This window comes from Furipterus horrens, unplaced genomic scaffold (assembly GCF_987537825.1).
Source record: "Furipterus horrens unplaced genomic scaffold, mFurHor1.1.pri manual_scaffold_1, whole genome shotgun sequence".
Taxonomy (NCBI): Eukaryota; Metazoa; Chordata; class Mammalia; order Chiroptera; family Furipteridae; genus Furipterus; species Furipterus horrens.
This window is the reverse complement of record NW_028327171.1, coordinates 197,763,817-197,783,647: the sequence shown is the minus strand read 5'-3', so window position 1 is coordinate 197,783,647 and position 19,831 is coordinate 197,763,817.

Genomic DNA, 19,831 nt, shown 5'->3' with positions numbered 1-19,831 from the left:
GTGATAGTGCATGAACACTCTAGGACTTGGCTTAATTGCTACCTTTACCATTACCATTCACAACTACTCCCTTATATTAAGGTATATAATCTTCCTCAACCTCAGTTTCCTCATCTGAAGAATGAAAATACTAATCTAGTACCTTCCTCATGGCACTATTCTAATAACCATTGGTTTGCAGTACCAAAATCACTCAATAAAAGAGAGCCACCATAAATCAGCTGCCCTGTGGTTGCACACCCTTCACAGCATGCCAGAACAAGAAAATCTTTGCTTCAGGAACTGTCCTAGTTATTCTTATGCCTTTCATGTGTGCACCAAAGACAACTGTGTGTGTAAAGTGGGTGAAGGCAGTGGTCCAAACACACAGATACTGACATTAAACCATCTGAATTTAAATGTTAATTCCATCACTTTTTTGAGAAAATTAATTAATATTTATGTGACTGGATATACTCCTCTTTCATCAGCATAATGAGTACTTATCTCAAGTAAAATGGTTAACAGAGTTCCAGGCAAGGCTCAATTGCTTTGTTATAGCAACATAGGAAAGATCTGATGAAGGAAAGTGAATAGTTTTATTTTATAGTTGAGAATAAAAGAAAATAAAGTTATTTTATTAAATAGCAATGACATGTTGAAAAGCAAATCGTTGGCATTTTTTATTCTGGATCAGAAGAGATTAATTCATTTAAAGAGTTAAAAACTCCACTTGTCAAAAATTTCATTTTACTTAATAATATAACACTCATTTGGTACAGGAACTAATAATTTTGCCCAACTTTTAGATATGCTTTTATGCAGGTCACTAAATTGCCTTCAGTATCAACCTTCTTATCATGAAAATAATTATAAAGTGGTAATCCTTACCAAAATATAATAGTATTACACTTTAATAGAATGCTTGCCGCCTATAAGGTTTAAAAATTAGAAGCTTAAAATCACTAAAATTCATTATAAGAAACATGAAATCCATAAAAAGAGAAGATTTAGCTGGTGACAAGACCTGAAAGCGCTGTTGAGTGAAAATGTCTAGCATTATATTGTCTGTATATCTCGAGTTGAAATAGAATATAATTGAACTGACAATGGAGCAATGAATGGGCAATAAAATGGGTATAGAATAAATGCAGTTAAGACAAAATCAAATAAAATCTATATTTTACCCAGCCCTATCTCTCTCTACAATACTGTCTAGCCTCTCTTCTGCTTCCAAGTGCAGGAAGGCATTCTGCCTAGTGAAAGTATTGATTGAATAGTGAAGAGTAAGCAAAAATATTCTGAAATGCTATCTTTCCAGGTATTTTTTCCTTTGTTGTCAGAATCAAAGGAAAACTCAAACTACAATGTCTCATTGTTTTCCCTCCAGAAGCTAATGTTTAGGGAATAAGCGTCTGTAATGCAATAAACCCAACAACCAAGGAAAGACAAATGACAAAATCCTCCCCTAGTAATATAAGCCTGACTGAAAAAAATAAATGATGCAGATGGACTCTCCGATTATCAAAAGTGGTAGCCTCTAAAATAGGTTTATCCTAGCAGAGCCTTAAAAAATGAAGAGCAAATTTTGAACATTTTCTGGGAGAAAATAGAAATGTCTTAGTAACCTTTGCTCTTTCCTCCCTAGATTTCAATTTAATATCATAGCAATATTTTTGTACCTAGTGAGTGTTAAGCAAGACTTAGATTGCAAGATAATTAAGGTATGCTTCCTATGTTTAAGGAAATTAAAAGACTCAGAGATACACAAAATTAACCAGGGATGTTATTCTCTTCGTGCAGCTATGCCAACACCTGACTTCATGTTTTCACTACTATATTCACTATACTTCCCTTTAAAACTCTTTATTTGAATTTCCAACCATTATGATAAACTCAAATATGCATAAAGCAAAACAAATAATAATTTATTTCCTCTTGCTACCCCCCAAAAGCATTCTATATTCCAGTGTCTCAGAGCATCACTATTTCTCCATCACCGCAGGCTGTAAAAGGTAACACTTTCTTTGATTAATCCTTTTCTCTCCTGTTTCATATTCAGTTGGCCACTACAGCCTTCCCAATTTTTCTGAGGATTTGGCCCCACAACACTTTCCCTTCAATTCCTAATATGAGACTAACTGCACCTTATCTTAGATTACCTTGACCTATTACAGTCATCAGTAAATAGGATGACAGACATCTGCTTCACTCACACCCATGAACTTGGAACTAAAAGAAGATTGTAGTAGACACAACTGAAATGGCCTCGGGAGGTTCACCACTGGGGTCCCCACAGTCGATACCATTCCTGAGGCACTACTGTTTGGTTTACCCTTTTCTTCTTTGAGCTACCTTGGCATATTTCCTATAAATTACCTTTTTTTTTTTAACTTATTGATTTCTGTTCCTTGCAACTAGAAGAACCTTAACCAATCCACAGGGACATGACTGAGTTAAATCAACAAATCATAAGAGGAGATAGAATGTCTGTCTACTAGATCTATAACATTTTACTAAAGCTTAATTGGCACTTTTGACATAAAGTACTCATGAATGTCAAATGGAAGCCAGTGTTAAAACATTTTTAAGGAGGCAAAGCAGCACTGTGTTCATTAGAGAGATGGCAGTCAGGTCACTAAAAAGGTTTCAGTTTTCCTGCTATGGGGTAAAAATGTTTTATATGATCACATTGCAACCTAGATAAAATATGCCTCAAAATCATCACCTAATTTTTGCTCCAATTATTTGTCCACTAAACAATCAACTGTGTATGACTTCAAATCCCCACATACCTCATCACTGGCACCAGGGTGACTAATGTTGAGGGTGTGAACGCTTTAAAGGGACAGCCCCTCTAAATGAACAATATCTCCACACATTTGTTTACCATGAGTCTCTTACCAAGAGTCCAATTATTTCCAAGAGGACCAATAAAGGCCAGCTTATGGTCCTAAAATGTACAGGAATATAACCATCACTGCCATGAATTAATGAGGAAAATATCAATCTCTGAGCCCTGGATGCAACCTTGTCATGAATGTCACCCTTCACTCCCACTCCACTGCATCAAATATCAATACCTGTATAATTGTCCCCCACCCGACCCTCCACAATCTTCTTCTCATTCATTCATTGTTGTGAGTCTTTTTTATATCTATCAAGCACTAAATTAGGTAATAAAGAGATAAGGACCATAGAATACGAATAATTGTCTATCAATAACTAAGAATGTATCAATATATGCCAGTGAATACAAGAACAAACAAATAGAAGATTCTTTTAGAACATATAAGAGTGTGACTTACTCTAGTCAGGGTTATCAGGAAACATTTCCCTGAGGAAACAGCATTAAAGTAGAGACCTGGATGATGGCTCCAGAGACTTCCCTCCAAACCCTTTTTCCCACCACTGCTAGGCTAATCTTTAAGAGTTTTCAGCACTTCTCTTGTGTTCAAAATCTCTGCCCATTAGGAAAACAGTGACACTGGGAGACTTACCTGGGAACCACTAGACTAGGTGATCTCAAGAGTTCCTTATAGATCTAATGATGCTATGATTAATTTTTAGTACATACACATTTTTCCTTATTTATTGGAGTCCTGCAATTAGCTGGATGTCCCTGATATATTTCTATGTATGAAAGTAAGTTACTCATTTTTGGACAATAACAACTTAGTATAGGTGTTTTTGTTTGTATATAGTTTTATCACCATAAAGAAATGTGTGGAGGGAAACACATCAAATTATTAACAACCATTGCCTAAGAGGAGGAAAAGAAGATGGGAAGAAATAAAAAACTAAAAATGACTGTCAAATAACTGAAAAATATCATGGCTTAATTTTAAGTAAAAATTCAAATGTAAATATTGTATTTATACTATTTCTGTAACCCTGTAACATTTGAAAATGGTAGAGATTTTGATCTTTATCAAATATAAACATCACAGATAAATGACAGTATTGACTGATTAGGTGACAAGATTATAGCAATTTGTATCACCGGTTTCTTTTTTTTTTTTAATTTTAATACTATGCTTGTAATTAAGTAATGTTTAAGCTTGTGATTTTAACTCACAGAAGCATCTACCCAGCTTCAAAGACTCTCTTTAATCCAGCTTCATCCTCTCTCTTCAATCATTCCCACATGCATCCACCAAGCATTTTTTATCAGTAACCTTCAGCTTTATGGCTTTTGTGATGAATTTCAAGGTGTGTGGGGAAAGGGAGAGAGAGAGAAATTTCTTGAATTCTACTGTCTGGCAGACACTGGTGCTAGGTACAGTGAGTGCTAACTCCGCATCATCGACTGGGTCTTAGACACCGCAATTTCAAGTGAAACCATATACAGACAACGAAACCAATTTTAACGTAGGCTCCTGCTAAAAACAAGAGTTAGGTCCCTACCGCATATTTCTAGTCACAAAAATATCACTAATCTTCTAACTAAACTCAACATACTTTATTATTTTATAATATTAAACATTGAAATAAATGTGAACTATACATACATTTAGAAAGATTAATAAAACAAGTAAGATTGTAATTTTCCAACCTGCTTATTCCAATTCAGGGTCACAGATGGCCGGAACCTCTCCCAGTAGATCAGGGCACAAGGGGAGAGCCCACCCTGGACAGGACACCCTTCTATTGCAGGAGACACTCACACCCACCGACATGCACTTATAAGGGGATAACTTAAACATGCCAATCACCTCATGTGCACATCTTTGAGATGTGGGAGGAAACTGAAGTACCCTGAGACAACCCATGCAGACATGGGTAGAACATGCAAACTCCACCAACGTGGAATGAAACGACATTATTTGGGGACTTATTGTACTTTACATTCATGAATCCGTTAAATCTTTACAATAACATTAAAATGAAGGGATTTCCACCTTTCTCTTTTACAGATTAAAACACTGCGTGAAGCAACTTTCTTGAATTGACAGCACCAAAGGGGCAGAACTTGAGTTTTCAAATTGAACATCCTTTACCCACTATGCTTTGTCCCCTGCCTACCTCTCCCATGTGGCCCCAATGAACTCTTCACTCCAGTCATTATGGACTACTTAAATTTTCTAGCACAAGTCATTCTTTCACCCACTTTTCTCTTCCTCTTTCTCCTCCTGCTCCTCCTTTTCCACCACCTCTTTCTCCTTCATTCCCTTCTCTCTCCCTGTCTCTCTCTGTCTCTGTCTCTCTGTCTCTTTCTCTGTCTCTCTCTCTGTCTCTGTTTCTCTCTCTCTCTCTCTCTCTCTCTCTCTCTCTCTCTCTCTCTCTCTCTCTCTCTCTCTCTCTCCCTCTTTCCTTCCCTCCCTCCTCTCCATTTTACTTTGTTGGGTATGTACCACTCCTACACCACCTATACATTAAGCAAACTCTTACTTGGTCCCTATAACTCAGCTCTGTTATCCTTTCTTTCTGCAAACCATCCATGATGTGACATCTCCAAAGAGATTCAGAAGCTTCCTCTGTGCTCTCATTGTGTCTATTTTTACACCTCTATCATGGCGCTTATCACTGCCATAATTACTTGATTACTTAGCCACCACCTCACTAACAAACCCTCCTCACCCTGACTGTGAGTCATTGATGGGCAGAAACTGTAATAAATTCTTCTCTCTAATTCCACAGCCTCATACAGGACCTGAGGCAAGACAAAAACTTGATAAATACATATTAAGTGAACTGTTCCCTAGCATTCAGTACACAAATCAAGGTCATTTAGAGAAGACAGGTGAATGAACAAGACAGAATGAACATGATAGTTTGCCCTATGTTCTTAAAGATAGCATAGACTCTCAGATAAATTGACTGTCTGAGGTAGATTTTATATCAGAATAATTAGCTTGACAGTACAAAGTTCCAGAGAAATTATACATATTTATATATACAAAGTTTTACAAGGTGCACTTATAGACACTGAAACCTAATTCGAGGGTGTCTAGTCATATCATGATTTCTTTATCCATGGCGTAGTATAGGGGCTAAGACAGTGGCTATTTCAACAATGACCCATTGGACAAGTGACTGATGACAGCAGGAGCTTCCTCCGTGCTTAACCCTGCAGAGGAGGAGAATGTCCATAAAATTATATTATCAACCCAGTTGATGAGATTTAAAGTTGAATTTAAGTTAATAAATAGAGATTTTTTAAATGTGATTCTTCTTACTTAACCAATTTAATATAGTTAGGATCACTGGTTCCAAGTAACCCAAAACTTGGTAACTTAAGAAACTTTGAAGGAAATTTTGCACAGAAGAAAGAGTCAAAGAATATGGCCTTTGGAACCAACAAGCATTTAGTGAAGCTCTGAGGTTCACTCCCTAGTGAAGCTCCAGGTTTACAGGAGTCATGGCCTTAATTGATTGATTATTACTCAATCTGACAAAAGCATCTGATTGGTTCAGCTTGGTCATGTACCCAAAAATCGGCTAAGAAAGATTGGAGGTATTTGAGGGACAGTTTCATCAATAATCCAATCAAAGGAGGATGAAAAGTGTCCCATAGAAATATTGGGGTGCAATTACCAAGAAATAAAAAATAAGACAAATGGTTTTGAGGACCGTAAAAACAATATATCCATTAATGATTCATAATTCCTACTTTCCACTATTTAGAATGTGAGCTCCTTGGAGAGAGAAACTTTTTTTTTCCCCTGGGTATCCTCATCACATTATCTACCATATAGAAAATATTCAATAAAAATGAGTTAAATTAATTTAATACCTTGTCTCTAAGTAAATTGCTCTTTGGCTCTATTAGCTAGCTATCTAGTGGGTCCAAGAAGAAAAAATTATACAGAGCATGTAAATTTTGATCAAAGCAAAAGTGAAAAAGATTCAAAGCCCTAGGCAGATTTTAATGAAAACCTTGGATGAACAGAAAACCACGGATGAACAGAAAACCACATGAAGGGTCCAAAAACTCTTGAAAGGTAAATATCATAGTACATGTTAGAGGGCAAAACATAGGAAAGATAGGGGGAGGGGAGTAATATTCATTGAGTGTCTACTCTCTGACAGTTGTTGTGATAGACACTTAGGCATATGCTTCCTCGCTAAATACGGTGTGCCGAAACTTCAGAGGACACGCAAAAAGTAATGACTACTGCAGAATTCAACTTCATTTACTTCATAATTGTGGATATGGCTCACTCTTGGCCTGAAGTACCCTCCGCTGAGCACACATTTGTTTTGCACAATGGGGCCCTTAGCTCTGATAAAGAGCAAAGGGTCAACTTCGCTGGTCAAAGGAACAACAATCTTTGCCCCCTCCGCTCCGCTTTTAAGCACACCCAGTGCAGGAAATAATGCCAAGCACTTCACATGTGCCCACAGAGCACTCTTTCCTTAACCGTGTACAGACACAATAGTTAACTCAGCTTTTTGGGAACTTCCTTCTTCTTTAGCCTCTAAAGTGGAGAGAATCCAGCTCACTCTGTCCTAAAATAAAGACTAATTATTTGAGGTAGAAAAGAAATGTGTTTCCAGATGGTTATCTGTACTGACAGATTTTTAAAAGGCCTAAGGAACTCTGCAACATCTTTTGGCAGCCGTCCGTCTCGAGAGACGATGGTGTAGCTTCTTAAGAGTCTATCTGCACCGCCGAGAATGGCTGTGCAGTCTGACTCGGGAGTGACACGGTATCTGTCTCCTCCCGTGTTGAATCGACATCTTGCGATGACGCTGGAGTGTCCTCTCCAGTGAAGCTGAAGCTACAGAGCCTGGGCAGGGTGATATGGAGGGTCTACTGTTGCCCATGCAGCAGACCCCCCCCCTCTCTTCGCAGCTGAAGGGTCCAAGGGAAAGACGGAGTCAATACAGCTTGGCTTCAGGTGCGCCGCAGGAGTTGCCGGTGTTGACTACAACGTCAAACCGCCTTAGGGACTCCGGCTCCGGATTTTCTGTCGGGGTTTACTCCCTTAGCCTTTCCCCTGAAGAGGTATGCCGCAAGGCAGCGGAGGTTTTTTGGAATCAGAGTTTTCCTTCTCTGATGTGCCCTGACTGGAAGATCGAACCAGCGACACTTAGCTCGCAGGCCGACGCTCAATCCACTGAGCCAAACCAGCCAGGGTGTGCAACATCTAGTCCATGCTTAATTTACAGATGACAGACAAAGGCTCAGATAAGAAAAGTGAGCTACTCAGTCTCTCAGAACTAGTTAGTCTTAGGGCAAGGACTTGAACCTGGGTCTCCCATCTCCTAATTCAGGTCTCTTCTTTTATTGCCAGAGTTTGTTTAGATGTTGAGATTCCACGGTAGCTTTAAGTTGTTTACAATAAGAAACAGTGGATTAACTACCTTAATTTTTTACCTGATTTAATTCTTTGCCTCTCTCTCAAAATTGTTTTTCTCGGTCCAAAGGATGTCCAGTGAAACAGAGCACTAGCTTCTCATAAGAACCATAGAGACAAAAAACATGGGTTTATCATAAAAGGTTTTAACTTTGGGGTGCTCTTTTTCTATTTGAGTCCTCACAATCATGACGATATGCTCTTTCTTCCTAATCGTCTAAGACTTTGATGAGATCCATGGACTCAAAAAGCAACATAAAATGTCTACTGTGATCTCTAAAGTGTTTTAAATCAAAACAATTTCAGCCATCTAGATAAGGAAGTCCCTTGGTAACTGGGCCAAGAGCACCCTCTGGTTGACAGCAGCAAAGACAAGCAACAAACATTAGAATGGTTCAAAATAAAGTTTTGTGATTCCAGAGTGGCTTATCCCCATTTTGGTTTAAAATGTTGAGGATGAAAACACAATTTTTTTTTATCTCATTCCTTAATTATTATATCAGTCAAATTTCCTAGTTAATAAACAACAAAATCTACTCTGACTAGTTTAAGTAGAAAAAAGTATTTCTTAAGATGATAACAGCCTTAGCTACACCAAACATTATCCATAAAATTTTTAAATGATGAGTTTGACTTAATAAAAATTAAAAACATTTGTACTTCAAAGGTACCATTAAGAAAGTAAAAATATAAGACATAAACTGGAAGAAAATATTTGCAAATAATATTATTAATAAAGAAATTTTATCTAGATATATACTGTTGCAGCTCAATAATAATAAGATAACCCAATTTAAAAATGGATAAAAACATTTATATAGATATTTCACCTAAAAAATGGTTAATTAGCACATGAAAAGATATTCAACATCAGTGGTCATTAGAGAAATGAATATTAAAACCACAAAGAGATGTCTATTTGATGTCCACTACATAAACTATAATCAAAAAGACACATTAACAAGTGTTGATGAGGATGCAGAGAAACTGGAAAATTTCACTACTACTAGTGGAAATATAAAATGGTACACCTACTTTGAAATCAGTTTACCAGCTTCTTAAAAAGTTAAACATAAATTGACTATATGATCCAACAATTTCTCTTCTAGCTGTCTATCAAAATAAATGAAATGAAAACATATCTCCCCACACAGGCTTATATAAGATATTCGCAGAAGCATTCTTCATGATAGCCAGAGAGAGGAAATAATCCAAGTGTCTGTCAAATGGTAAATGGATAAACAAAGTGTGATGAATCCATACAGAAAGGTACATACTATTCAATACCAAAGAAAAAACAACTGATAAAGGCTACCATGTGGATAAACCTCAAAAACCTCATCCTAACTAAAAGAAGCCATTGTAAATATTGTCTGATTCCATTTAGATAAAATGTCTGGAAAAGGCAATTCTATGAGACAGAATGTAGATTAGTAGTTGTCTGAGCTGAGGATGGGAACAAAGGTAATCAATTGCAAATAGGTATGAAATCTTTTTGAATTTATGGAAATGTCCTAAAATAGTGGGAATTGTTGCACAACTCTGAGAATTTATTAAAAGTCATTGATTTCTATGCTTAAAATGGGTGAATTTTATGGCATATATATTACAATTTAATAATGCTCTTGGAAGACTATCACTTTTGGTTAAAATGAAATAAGAGTGACTGGATACACCTTCCCACATGAAACAACCAGAAAAGACCAAACAGTATGTATAAAGCAACTGCTTTTCAAGACTCAGGAAATAAGCAGTCAGTATCAGGGGTCCCAGACAGACTGTACACAGATAAGATGAATCCTGTGGTTGCCCCAGCTTACTGTCTTGAAGGCTTTTCAGGCTTTGGCTCAGAGAAAAAGGACTGAAGAAGAATGCAGAGGACTCCCTAACTTTAAGGACATGAAGCTGAAAGTCTAGGGAGACAAAAGAAGCTAGGGTTCTCAGTATGGAGTATTGAACAAGAGTGAGCTAGAGAGAAAGCATGAGCTTCGGAAATCTACAAAGTCCCCTCAAGTATTCAGCATTTGCATGTAAGGAAATTATCCTAGACCAAGAAAAAAACAACCTGAAAAGATCAGAAGGAACAACTACACTAAAAAACTTCATAATTCACAAGATATTAGGTAGAGTAGTAAGGGTCTTGCTCCCATATTGAGGAATAATTAGCCCTAGACTAAACATGGGGCTGGCTACACCTAAGAAATCATAGGAGCAAGATCCAAAAGAGTTAGACTACTAAGCAAGTGACTTAATTGTGTCCTAGAACAAAGCTAAGAAATATTTATAGAAATGCAGAAGTCTCCAATACCCGATAGTATAAAATAGCAATATCTGATAGTAAATCAAAAATTACAAGGCATACAAAGAAGCAAGAAAATATGACCCACCATGTGAAAATAAGGAAATCAATCAAAATTGAAAGAGAAATGACACAAATATCAAAATTAGCAATAAGAAAATTAAAGCAGTCCTGGCTGCTGTGACTCAGTGGATTGAGCGCCTGCCTGTGAACCAAAGGGTTGCTGGTTTGATTCCCAGTCAGGGCACATGACTAGGTTGCAGGCTGAGTCCCCAGTTGGGGGTGCATGGGAGGCAACCACACATTGATGTTTCTCTCCTTCTCTTTCTCCCCCCATCACCTCTCTCTAAAAATAAAAAATAAATAAAATCTGAAAAAAAATTAAAGCAGGTTTTATAACTCTGTCTCATATGTTCCAACAGTTGAGACAAGGGAGATATTTTTTAAAAAGAGAGAAATTAAATTTATGGACACGAAAACTACCATGTTTGATATTAAAAATCCACTGGATGCATTTATAGCAAATTAGATGTTGCAAAGGAATACATCGATGAACTCAAAAACGTAGCGACAGAAACTCTCTGAAATGAAACATGGACAGAAAAAACAACTTTTTAGCAAATGAACAAAGCATTAGTGAACTGTTGGGCAACTCCTAGTGGTCTAATATATGAGTAATCAGAGTCACCAAAGGAGAGAAACAGAAGGAAGATAAAAAGATTGAGGAAATAATGGCTGAATTTTTCTTAATTTTATGAAAACTATAAACACAGAGATCAAACAAGCTCAATGATATTCAAACACAAGCAATGAAAAAAATGAACTATAGATACATACAACATGGATGAATTTCAAAATAATGTGTTTGATAAAAAAGTTAGATTAAAAAATTCATACTGTAGAAATCCATTGATATAAAATTTTAGAAGTGCAAACAAACTTAGAGTGACTGAAACAAATCAGAGGTTGACAGGGAGGATAGGCAGGAAGGAAGAATTACAAAAAGGCGTGAGGAAATTTGGGAGGGTGATAGAGATATCCATTATCTTGATTGTGGTGACAGTTTCACAGATGTATGTATACATATGTAAAAAGATATCAAGTTAACTGCTTTATAAGTATGGTTTATTAGGTGTCAATTATAGCTCCAAAAATATATGTTAAAATATTAATACATTAAATATATGGATTTTTGTATATATTAAAATTATATAAATTAGCCAAAATCCATACCAAAACAGGTATCACCATCTTAGAAGGTACTAGAAGAATAAATCAGGAATCTGATAAAATGTAAATAAGTAAATAAATAATAACAATTTGTAATTCTCAGAACTGTTTTGAGGGATGTGCTTCCAGGAACATGACAGAGACTTGAGCTGATGAGGAAAGCCCAGGTGCCACCGCTGCCTCTGAGCACTGCGAGTTGGGACTCGGCTCTGGTGGTATCAGTATAGCCACCAGAAACAAGGCCACTTTTTCGTAAGGAATTTTTCAAAAATCACTGCCCTTTCCTGAAGCCAAATACCTTTTCCAGCACTTGATTCAGAAAAATGCTAACTCCACCTGTGCCTCATGCTGCCCACTTTTGAACTGAAGTCTCGTTCAGGTTCATGTGACTGATGAGGCCTGGGTCACAGGTCTGTATCTAGCTGCCAGAAAGGCTGGAAACTTGAGTTCAAAATCCATGCAGGGCAGGGAATGCTCATGACGTATTAGTTTCTCCATCGACAAAAGACTCATTTAGATACTAATGGGCAGTTACAAATAATGCTGAATGTCCACTACAATCATTATTCATAATTAGACCCAAGCCAAACTACAAACATTTAAACATCACTTTATACAAAAGAAAACTTGGTAAATGTCAATAATTTAAATTTTAGATACAACACTTTTCTTAATTTAATGTTCATAAGTGATGCTAGAGAGGTGGATTATATAATTTTATTTTCAAAATCACATCAAAGGAATATGAAAGATAATAGAAATAATTTAGCTGCATGTACCACTTACATTTGTGAGGGCTTTTCCCATAACTTATCTCTAATTTCAAAAGTAGTGGTCACACCTTAGAGAAAATGCAATCAGGTCTCCCAAAATTTAATTAAGGTATTGAATAACAACTTTGCCTGATGAGGCAGATATAATAATTAACAATGCAGAAAATTGGGATAGATATATAAAGCACAAGAAACTACTTGGCATACTTGATAAAAATATTTAATTTTTTACAGAAACTGATCAAGAAACTCAATCAAGGATGTATTCTGATTTTGAAGACCACTTCAGGGAGAAAAATCTTCTTGACTATGATGGATTCTCTTGTAACAGTGAGAGAAGGAAAGAAACTGAAGATGTTTTCCGAGTTTCAGTTTGAAACACAATAGGAGCAAATTTGCAGGGAAAGCTGAGGAGTTAAATTTGGCAAATGTTAGAGTTGAAGGAATTGTGGGTCATCTACCTGAAAAAAGTTCAGAAAATCAAAATTCTGATATGGAATTTCAAAAAAATCATAGAATAATTATTTTCAGTTCTCAACTTTATTTGTGTTTGGATCTTGTGATAAGAATTAAGTTGAGGGGGTAAAAAAGTAGTTGAAGTTCAAACAAGACAAGAAACATGGTTCTCTCTCCCATCCGTTAAGTCCAGAAGTTGGTTTGGTAGGAGACCCGGAGGATCAGTGACCCAGCTCCTTTTCTTATGTGGTTTGCTCCTCCAAAGTTATCTCAGTGCAAGAGGGTTGCTGGAGCCTAGACCATCATATCTCTATTCCAATCAGCAGAAGAGAGAAAGGAAGAAGAGAATACCTTCTCTGTTTAAATACTTCCTATAAATTACACATTCCACTCCCTCCTTCAACCCATTAGCCAGAACTTAGTCAAGGGCCACACACATTTACAAGAGTGGCTGGGAAATAGTGTCTTTATTCCAACCACACATGTACCCAGCTAAAAATCATGGCTTCTTTACTTAGGAAAAGCAAGAAAATAGATAGTGGGTAATAATTAGCTTTTAGCATGAAAATCTAGGACAAATGTCTGTAGCAGTACTATTTCTCCCTCTAAAGAAAGCAAGTGGCACTAACAGCACCATCACTGTGAATCCCAGAAAATTTGTAAAACAGTAAATCATGCATAATCTTTGGTACCTTAACAATTACTAGCTACCAATTACTTGAAAGACACAACAGATCACAACATATCAAAGTGTCAGGGCATCATGAGCACACAATGATCACAGCATGACCACCTGAGGTTACCGATCATCAGTCACTTCGTATAGGGGCAAAAGAACAAATCCAGTAACATGGATAGCATATAAAATCTCACAGGTATGAGATGGAATCATGATATGAAATTTAAAAAGATGGTTTCCAGTTTGTTCATTAGATTCCACTTACGTGTGAACTCATATAGTACTTGTATTTTTCTGACTGGTTCATTTCACTTAGCATAATGTTCCCCAGGTCCATTCATTCTGTTGCAAGGGTAAAATTTTCTTCTTTTTCATGGCTGAGTAGTATTCCATATAAGCAAAATAAAAACAGAGTCATAGATAGAGAGCAGGTTGGCAGCTCTGAGGGGGGTATAGGGAGGCAGAGAGATCAAGCAAAAAAGGGGGAAAAGAGAAAAAACTCATGTACATGGACAACAGTATGGTAATTGTTTGGGGAGAGGGGTGGGTGGAGGTAGAAGAGGGTATAGGGGGATAAATGGCGATGGGAAAAAAATAAAATAAAATAATTAGAACAAAAACAAAGAAAATAGAAAAAATAATTTTAAGGTAGCTTCCAGTCATCAAAATACAAAACTCTCATTTTGAATAACCTCTTGGTTAAGCAGTTCAAAATATAGGATAGCCAGAGTGAGTTTCAACAAATAAAATGATTAAGATATTCTTCTAAGAACTATATGCTGTTTTGTATCATATATTTCTCTAGAAAAAACTCAAGAAAAAGAAAAAGGAATTGGAAGAAACATTAATGAGATGGAAAAAAGACTAAGCTGTGTAAATGGAGTAACTGCTATCATTTTTCTTTGCCATTACCTTGACAATAAAAGGTTAGTACGGAAGCTCCTGATTTATGGTCCTTTCACGCAGACACTGCTGAACAAAGCCACATTGATTTCCCAGGATCCGAGGTGGGGCAGCTCAAGGCCACTAACAATCGCAACTCACACTTCTATTGGTTTAATATCTATAAATTGGATCTGACCCAGACCAAATTTATGAATGGGGCTGCTTTTGGCCTACCTGCCTTATCGCTGACAAATAAAAACTTTTACCTTACCATAAGTAATACACATGAGTGCACCCTGGACTTCTGACCCATATCTGTGTTGGCTCTCTGGTTCAGAGAACTTAAAATTCTCTTTGAAGATTACGCACCAATAAAGTATATTAATCTTTGATATACCCGAACCTTTTACTGCTGAGAACAATATTATCACAACAAGAAGACTAAGTTAAAGAAATTATGTAGAAAATTTCAATGCATGTGTTCCTGGTTTTTCCTTAGGTTAGTGCCATTAACAAAGTGGTATTAAAAATGCTTTTCTGAAATATTTCTTCTTTTACACATTATTATAGAGAAATAAAGTAGAGCCATAGAAAAGAGTAAGCTAAAAGTTGGTGCCAATGCACACGTATTAGTCTATGCATAAAGGTAAAGAAGAGAGAGATTAAAAGAGCACAAGATAGCTAATATTTTAATAAATAACAGATAAAGAGGAAGAAAAGTCTGACATCAAAAAAATGAGAAAAAAAGGAAAACTGAAATCTTAACTGTACAGCTGTGTTTCATTGAAAGGCTCTCTGGAAGAGGTGGCATGAGCTGAGTTTTGAGGGACAAGTAGAAGTTAGTAGAGAGAACATGTGTGAAGACAGAAAGATGTGACCCAGCCACCCCTCTGAGGAACTTCACACCATGGGTGAGGTGGCGGTATAAAGGTAGAGAGGGAGCCAGAGTTCAAGTCTTCAAACACTTCATGTACTAAGACAGTTTACTTCATCCTGAAAGCTCTATGAAACTCATGAAAGAGTTGAAGCAAAAAAAAAGTAATATGATCAGATAAGCATTTTAGAAAAGTCATTGAACCAAAGAGAAGGACATGCAGGAATGTGGTTAAAGCGGGGACAGAAAGACAATCACAGCGATGAGACGTGACAAGATCTTGAACTTAAAGACTCTGGGAAAGAAGAAAGAAGACAGATTCAAGAGGTATTAGGAGACAGAAATAATGGGCCTTGTAGATTGATTGGGTGAAGAGATGAAAGAGAGTAATGTAAAATGGTACCATCCATATTTCAAATCAGAGCAAGCAGACAGCTGGCTTTGTCATTCTCTGAAAAACGGTTTACAGGAGAATAAGAGGTCTAGGGGAAAGATCGTAAGTTCAGTTTTGATAACATTCAGTTTGAGCTGCCTAATAGGATCATCAGGAGATGTCAGGAGGCAATTGATCATGAATCTGAAACAGCATAGTTCATGGCACAATGACTCATGGAAAATAAAACCTAGAGAAATCACTTAACTAGAGAATGACGATGACATAAAAAAGTTTGAGAATTATCAAAACTACAATGTATAAATAAGTATTAGTCAGTTTTGAGCTCTCTATAGTCCTTCCTCACTAAGGAATTTGTGTTGCCCCTCAACCAATGTGACTCAGGGTAATAACCTCTAAAAGCCTTTCTACGTTGTTCTACACATGCATTGTATTACCTTTGTCCCATTAAGTTTGACCCACACTGTGATGTAAGCACATTTCTAAGCCTCGAGCTTTGCTTATGCAGTCATTAAAGTCTTTGAATACTAAGTCCCTCTTTGTCAACTCCCATGGATGTCTGGCCAGTCTGTGTTCTTTTTCTCTTTTAGTGGCTACGGTTTCTTCATACATCAGTTGAAAAGATTTTAAAGCCCTAATAATTATATGAGTTTCTACCTTCTAGATTCCCTTTCACAAAACTGTTATACACCCCTGGAAGTAGCTCATTCAGAATGCTACTGTCTGCCCTCTTCATGCCCAAAATTACTGGAATTATACTGATATACTCTTCCAGGCTGAGTCTTTTCTCTAGACTTCTGTTGACCTAGAGAAGCATATGACTAGTAGGGAAGAGTTCCAAATGCCAACCGTTAAAGGTTTTATATATTGGTCCCTATCTTATGCCTACTCAGGTAACTCAGAAGTGAGTCAGCAAGAAACAAACAAGGACCATGTTCTCAGTTGCTCATTTCCTAAACTTATTTAGGTTTGTATAAACACAATGCACAATGCCAATCACAATTAAGAAGGAAGTTTCCCTCTTCTTCATTGCCTCACCTATAGGAGATTCTATCCTTTAGAAGGTGGATGTAGGGTTAAGAGGGCATAATCTCTGGTGTCAGATTGCCTAGACTCAGAACTTTGCTCACCAATTTATCAGCTGTGTGGCATTGAGAAATTTACTTACCCCTGCCTTTACTCAGCTTCCTCATCTGTAACATGTGAATTGTAATAGACCCTAGGTCATGAGGTTGGTGTGAGGATTAAATGATATGACACATGTCAACTGTTTAAAATGTACCTGGCATACAGTAAGCAATCAATAACATTTGCTATCAATTTAAAGAACAACGTTTTCTTGTATTTTTGTTAGTTTTTGCATTGTTTGGGTTTTTGTTGGTTGTTTTGTTTTAAAATGAAGATGGGTTATCTAATGCTGCCAGATGGTAACCAGAGAAGAGTAAACAACAAGGGATCTTCATGGATGGACACACACCACGCTTTGCTCCGCTGTTCCAGGCAGTGACCCATCAGTATATGTCACTCAGGGAAGAAGAAAGCACAGTGGTATATCCTGCCTTCCAGAGCCTAGCATCTGCCTAAATGACAAGCAGCTGGGCTAGAACAAAGTCTGGGAAGAAATACAATCTCTTTTTTAAAAAATCACAACACATCTTCCATTTTGACAGCCTGGGGGGGGGGTGAAGGCAGCAACACAGAATAAAGCAGCAAGTGCATTTTGAGATCTTCCAGTGAAAAGCAACAGAGAAGCACACCCATTATTCTGCAAAACCCTTACTTTTATGTACACCCAGAGCTTTGGTCATAACTCAAATTGTACTGTAAAAAGGGAAAGGATTTCTGACTATTTTTCCTTGATGGGACATAAAATTCTTTTTCTCTTACTGGATTTGGCTGGTGCTGCCACAGCTGTTGCGGAAGAAGTCCCCTGCATAAGAATTTACCACTGTAACCTGAATATGTTACCCTTCTAAGAATGCTGTGTCTGAGTAATTTTTAAATTTCTGAAATTTTTATCAACCATAAAGGTAGCAAAGTAAAATTTAATCGATGGTTAGTTTTTATGACCAGATAATAAATTGTGACTAGAGGCAGAAACCAAGAAAAGGGGAGAGAGAGAGGAAAAGAGAGGCCACTGACACAGAAAAAGAGAAAGGAAAATACCAAGAAGAACACACACCTGCTGGAAATAAGGAAAGGGTGAGCTAATATTTATGCAAGGGTTCACTTTCTCTCTCCCTTCAGACAATAGCACATTTAATGAGTCTCTCTCTATCAACTTGTCAAGTAAAACAGCTGCACCTTCTGTGCCTCTAGCTCAGGGAAAGAAACTGAAGTGTCATGTCCCCACAAAGCGTCCTAAGCTAGATATCTCAAGGATATTGCTCAGGGAAAGTAAAAATCCCAAATAACCAGCCTCCTCCATCCCAAGAATTGCCTGCGCCATCTAGCGGCAGCATGCAACATAACTTCCAAGAGGTTACTAACAGAATTACAAGAGCTTCTGATTTTACTTTCTGTAGAGTCAGAGAGACCTAAATTATCCTCCCAGTCACGGGATCTCAACGCTGGGAGCGACCTTAGTGAGACAATAGTTTCAACTCTGGCTGCACAAGAGAATCATATGGAGAGTTTTTGAAAATATATTAGTACTTGGGTCTCATGCTCAAATACTTATTACCATAAAAAACCATTTTTTTTAATAAAAATAATTTGTTCAAATATGATGAGTAAGAATTTCTAGGACTAAGACCCAGGGAATTAGTATTTTTAAAGAGCTCTTCAGGTCACTTAAGCTAAATCCAGGCTTGAGACTCACTGGGCTAACCCATTCTTCCTTGTTTTAAAGTGTGGAAAAGGGGAAGGAGTTACCTTTCATCATTTGTTGCTGGAGGAGCAGAGATGGGAACTGAAGCTCTCACTCAAATTGTTAGGTCTTGTTAGACCAAGGTGAAAGTCACCAGAGTGTCAAGGGTCAAGGCAAAAGAGAGGCTAGAAGCACTGTCCAGACTGGAACTATGATTTCCTTTTAAAGTGAACTTGCTTTGCTCTTCAAGTTTTTCAATCTCCTGTCCTGACAGATGCTCCAAATATGTTCAAACTAAATTAACTAATGCTAACATAAGTGAACACTGTATTCATTTGAAAAGATGATTTTTACAATAAAAGAGTAAATCTTACTAAATAAATAGAAAGTAGAGTTTTTAAAAACTTATTTATTAAACTTCTTTTCAATGACATCTATTTGCATAAAGTTTGCTGGCATTAGGAAGTATAAAGATAAATTTTTCTTTATAACTTACCTCACTTCAAAAAGATTTAGTACAAAAATAGATATAAAACAGTAATTTTTTATTTAATTTTTAAACAAATCAGAGTGAAAAGTAATGAAGACCAAATAGTAAGAGAAAATCAGGACAAGTTAATACACAGTTCCTTAATTAGATATTACACAAATTCTCCTGAACTTATTAGATCAAATAAAAAATAAGGAAGCTGTGATCAGTTACAAGAGTCCCATTCCCTATTTGATAAAAAACAGACCAGTGGTTCAGAATAACGGTAGGGCAAGGGGTTGACAAAAAAATAAATTAAATCAATACATACATTAGATGATAATAAATGAAGAAAAATGAAACTAGAAGAAGGGTAGGAATTAATCATTAAATGACATGATCAGAAAAGATATTGCTGAGAAGGTGAGGCACCTAGCCATGCAGCTATTTGTATAATAAGGTTTTTTCCTACTCACATGAAGTCCAGTACAGGTCAACGTGATGACTCTGATCCATACAGTAATTCAGGGCACCAGGCCATTTCCATCTTGTGACCTCGCTCTCCCCAGGTCCTCTGGGTTCTTCCCTCCACTGAACTGGATAGTGTGGAAAGAGAAAGAGTGTGAAGAAGGCACACACTCCTCCACCTGAGGAGACAAGCATCATCACCTCTCATTCCAA